The following is a 5,208-nucleotide window of genomic DNA, read 5'->3' on the forward strand; positions in this document are numbered from 1 at the left end:
TTGGGGAAAAAGTCTGGTTATTACCACACATACTTGCTTGTTAACAGGGTCAAAGAGGTATAATCCATAAGTATTACCCTGCGAATCATTACCTGAAGAAACTCAAAAAAGACATGAACATTAATTGTACTTTTTGTGTTGAGCATCCAGAAACAGTTTCACATTTATTTTGCCTTTGTCTACATGTAAAACAATTATGGAAAGAGATTCAGTTTTATAATTGTTAATATTCTTGATGACTTTTGTAATGTGCTGCTCGGTTTTCTTAACCATAATAAAGAAAAACAATTTTACCTCAAATCTAATTATGCTGTTGGCAAAATGTCATATTCATAAATGTAAATTCACTAATAAAAAAAAACACTCTTCCGTGTTTTCTATAAGGAATTCGAGCAGTACATTAAGAGCATTCTACATTCTTCAAAAAAGAAAGCTGTTAAAACAATCAAAACGTGTGTTTATTTTAAGGTCTTTGTATAATCTTGCATTTGTTGTACCCCCTAGCATATGTATCATTGTCTATTTATGTACTTACTATATGTATACAGACTTTTCTACATTGGTAATAAAAATACTTTTAAAAATAATATATCAAATTAAACAAAAAAAATGAAAAAGAGACTTCTGTTTAGCTAGCTAGTCAACTTGGGCAGTAAGTGCCGAACGACTTGGGAAACCAAGCTGCCTATTTACTCTGTTCCATTTGACTGCGCTACCCACCGTCTCATCAGCTCAGCCAGGCAATTTATACACTTGATCTCCACTATAAAAAGCATCTAGACATTCTCACGTTTCTTTTAGACGAACATTTAGTTTTTAACAGCAGAGATTTGTACAAACCTATTTTGCGTCTCTCCAACATTTGCAGCATTGTTTCAATATTCAAATTCGATCTCCAGCTGTCCTAAAGTAATGAACATGTCGGGACGAGACAGAACAGGCAGGCAGCGTTTCTCAGCCAGTCGAAATCGTGATTCAGCTGGCATAATATTTATGGATATATACAAAGAAATGTCAATTGAAAAAAAGTTACAATGACATTAAGTGTAGCTAGTTTGCGGTCTTTCCAGCTTCAGTTTGAAGTGATTGTGTTAGATATGCTCTTGGTTAGCTCCTCTGAACAAGTGTCCTGACGAGAGAGCACATTTTCTATTCCTGTCGAAATCTCGCCTCATTAGCTCATTGTTATGGATGTATCCAAATAAATGTCACTAGAAAACACCTTAAACAAATGCAAATGCTGCTGTTATTCTGGCTGCACTGTTTGATGTGATTGTAAATTAGCTGTAGTTGGCTAGTTAGCAAGCAAGGAAAAATAACATTGCCAGCCAGTAGGTCAAAGGAACATTTAGACTTTGTCTCGGGCATAACAACACCAGTGCCAATATATCCTCCAAACACCGGCTTCTCTGGCATTATCACGTAAAATCTAAACTGACATATGATAAACCAGCTTTAGAATTAGAATCAGCTTTATTCGCCAAACATTTGCATGTACAGAAATTTGACTCTGTGAAATGGTGCTGCCACAATAAACAGACAAAAAAAAATATATGCAGAATTTCCACATTCAGTATGAATATACTGAATGTGTATCTATGGAAATTCTGCATATATATATTTTTTGTCTGTTTATTGTGGCAGCACCATTAAGCTACATTATAAATTATGAATGTAAGATGATAGTGCACGGTGCAGAGTCTGGATGAAAGCGCAGAGTCCATGGATGAGAGGATCATTGTGGACCAGGTGGCCGGTTGGTGAGAGCCATGGCACGGGGGAAGAAATGGTTCAGGTGGCGGGAAGTTTTGGTCGTGATTGACTTGAACCGTTTGCCAGATGGGAGTCTGTGGAAGAAAGGGTGGAAGTGGTCGGTGATGATCTTTCATGCATGCTTCCTTGCCCTGGAGTCGTGCAAGACCTCAATGGAGGGCAGGTGGCAGCCAATGACCCTCTCAGCAGACCCAGACAATCTGTTGAAGTGATGGAGGTGGTGAGGATGGACGTTTAGAATGGAATCAGTACACATAGCATTCAAAGGAGCACTGAGGACAAAACAACACCATGCATTCATGACGACTCCAGAGTGATGCAGCGGTCTATGCCACTGGATCTCAGTGCTAGAGGCGCCACTACAGACACTCTGGTTCGAATTCAGGCTGCATCACAACCGACCGTGATTGGGTGTCCCATAGGGCGGCACACAATTGGCCCAGCGTCGTCCAGGTTTGGCCGGTGTAGGCCCGTCATTGTAAATAAAATTTTGTTCTTAACTGACTTGCTTGGTTAAATAAAGGTTTTCAAAAATTCACCAAACATTGCACTGAGGAAAACAGATTTGTTTTATAGTATTTGTCTGATTGAGATCAGTTGATCAGTTACAGAATCTCAAATTATACAAAATTCGGCATTGGAAGTTGTATTGAATACAGTCAGTAATACCCGAGTCAAATCGCATAGGGAGTCTTATCATATCAGATGTTATAAGTAAGCCAGAGCCATCGGTGGAAAGAGCACAAGTAGAACCAAGATAGAAGTGCAAACAGAATAAATGTATTATTAAACATAAGATTCCACCTAAAACAATGACATGATCTCTGTCCTAATTCATCTCTGCTCAACTCCTCACTTCCTCTCTACTCGCGTCCTTCTCGAAACCCATTGGAGGTCTGAGGCGAGGAACCTTTGGGTCGTCTCCTCCAATGAGGTTTCAGAAGGAGGTGCGATGGTCAAACCTTGCATCCATAGCTCGGTCTATGAATTTGAGAGTGGTTACATTTCCCAAGCCCCATCCCTCAGCTTTTTACGGAAACAGGGGCAGGGAGAATGCTCTGTTATTGTTTCAACTGCTGATTGTCACTTTAAGAAACACATAAATGATCATACAAGTATGTTTGAGCATACATGACTGTTGGGTGTGAGGTGCCATACCTTTAGTTCCCAGGTGTAGCCGAGCTGACACACTGTTGCAGCAGACCACCCTCTGGGTGTTTTCCAGACAGCGGTCGCGCTGGAAGGTGTCCCAGGCACTGTTTGTGGCAATGTCACCTCCCTCAAAATCAGTAGAGATCTCCAGGTTCTTACAGTTGGGGCATCACCATAATTAAAAGAGCAGTGGAGGCTGGTGGGAGGAGCTATAGGAGGACAGGCTCATTGTAATGGCTGGAATGGAATCAATGGAACAGTATCAAACACATCAAACGTATGAAAATCACGTGTTTCACTCCGTTCCATTTATTCCATTCCTCTATAGAGAGGGCAGAACAATACAGGAGATGGAATTAGATTTAGTATGGTCGAAGTCCCAACTTAAAATCCTTGTACAATCCAGACATTGGTAAAAAGGTAAACATAAGTAGGACTCTGGAGTTTGAGGAAAGTGGAAAGATACATATGTGCAGAGTTGTGTAAGGCATAAGATGAGTTGGTGACTCACTGGTCCAAACTTAGCGTCTTCTGGCTCGTTCGTGTCGTGGTCCAGGGCGATGAAGTAGAAATGCCTGACTCCACCTGGTCACACACGCATTGACGTCTGGAAATATCACAGACAGAGTTGGAATTGAAATGTTTTAACATCTTAATGTTGCATTCAAGGTAACAGTCCATTTCAAGACTGCTGTGGCTGTAGCGGCAACTATGGATAATCATTTCGCCAAATAAGTGATAACACATTATGTGAGACTGAGCCAAGCTGTTGGGCAATTCCACGGTACAGAGTGACGCCGATACTCAAGATTTTTCACTTTAAAAATGTATGCAACCGTGTGCACAAGGACTACTTTAAACAATTTGCAATCGTTGGTTTGTTTGACATACATTTTAAAGTGAAACATCTGACTCAACATCACTCTGTTACTGTGGAATTGCCCGGTACTAATCTACACCACTTGTCAGTCAGAAAGGCTCAGTATTGAACAGCCTGCTGTTATTTCATCCCAACCCACCTTGTGGAGAGCTATCCTCCTATAGGTTTCCACTTCTTCCCTTACCTACACCCCTCATAATGTTTAGCAATGACTATCACATACATTCAGTATGGAACCATCTTTCTAACCATTAGCCAGCATCTGGTCATCATCCAATCTACGTGACAAATGTCCTATGCACAATGTCTTCATACAGAGTCAAAGAAATGAGAGGAACTCGCAGTAGTACCACTAATGGTTCAGTTACGGGGGGATTGGTGGATAACATCTTTACCTGCAGGAAGTCCCTGGAGTGCTGTGCATAGAGGAGAGCCAAGGTGACCTACTTGGAACAGAATGGACTCCTGTCTCTGTATCTCCTGTCTGTCAGCTGAGCAGAGAACAACTTCACCACCACACACTAGTGACAGTAGACCTGCACGGAAAGAGGGATGGAGAGAAATAAATGGTTTAAGGTCATTCTCATTTATTGTAACTGCACAAAAACTGAGAGTAAAAAGTAACACATCTTTATTTCAAATCAGATTGTATCTCAAAGTATGTGGTTAGCGGTTTACAATATTGACTATTATTTGGTTCAGAGACTGACCTCTCTTGGCTCCCCCTCCTCTATCACTAACCTTTTCCCTATTGAGGGTCATCCCTGTCTGTTCTCACTCTACCCCTCTCCCCTCTTCTGCCACCTAGTCATGCTCCTCTCTACTAAACTCCTCGACTTAGATACAATGCTCCTATTTAAATCGGAGACGGTAAAGAAAACGAAACCCCCTTGCTTTGGGTTAAACCACATGGTTCCCTGCTAGCTTGCCTCATCTCATCAATAGCCTGCTTTAATAACAGAAGACCAAACAACTAGCTACTTACATTTCAATATTCAAATCACAGTAGATTAGCTAGTTAGTTGATTAGCTAGTTTCTCTACCGAAAAACGATCAAACGTACCTCTATATTATTGTCAGTCATCGTTCATCTTTCACTGTCCTCTTTTCATCTGTACGGTCAAAATCCGATGAGAGAGCAGTCGAGTCGTGATTGGTCCAAAAACCTGACCAATTGCGTTTCAGTAGCCTGCACCAGCAATGTTCAATCGCTCGAATTTTCCCGTTATAAAATTATAGTAAGCAGTTGCGAGAGCAAAATGTGTTTTGGCGAACGAACTGGAAAATTGGTGTGAGTGGGATGAAAACACATCCGTGTGTGGAAGCGGTATACATGCGTGTGGAAAATGCCGTTGGGCTCGCTCAGTCACACTTGCAAGCCTTCAAGTTTAATTTGCGCACAC

The 5,208-nt window shown here is 41.2% G+C and overlaps 1 long non-coding RNA gene across 3 annotated transcripts; it reads right to left on the bottom strand.

Moving 5' to 3' along the window:
- Window positions 1-1,622: 1,622 nt before the first annotated feature.
- Window positions 1,623-4,966, bottom strand: LOC124002520. Of its 3 annotated transcripts, none has more exons than XR_006833046.1 (5): window positions 4,869-4,966; window positions 4,201-4,341; window positions 3,437-3,532; window positions 2,932-3,134; window positions 1,623-1,847 (listed from the first exon to the last, which is right to left on the bottom strand). It is a non-coding gene; the product is annotated as an uncharacterized LOC124002520 (long non-coding RNA). The 3 variants fall into 3 exon arrangements; XR_006833044.1 differs by having other exon boundaries at window positions 1,623-1,973; XR_006833045.1 differs by having other exon boundaries at window positions 1,623-1,973; window positions 2,932-3,162.
- Between the last annotated feature and the right edge of the window lie 242 nt (window positions 4,967-5,208).

The sequence above is a fragment of the Oncorhynchus gorbuscha genome, linkage group LG18, assembly GCF_021184085.1.
Source record: "Oncorhynchus gorbuscha isolate QuinsamMale2020 ecotype Even-year linkage group LG18, OgorEven_v1.0, whole genome shotgun sequence".
In the NCBI taxonomy this organism is placed as follows: Eukaryota; Metazoa; Chordata; class Actinopteri; order Salmoniformes; family Salmonidae; genus Oncorhynchus; species Oncorhynchus gorbuscha.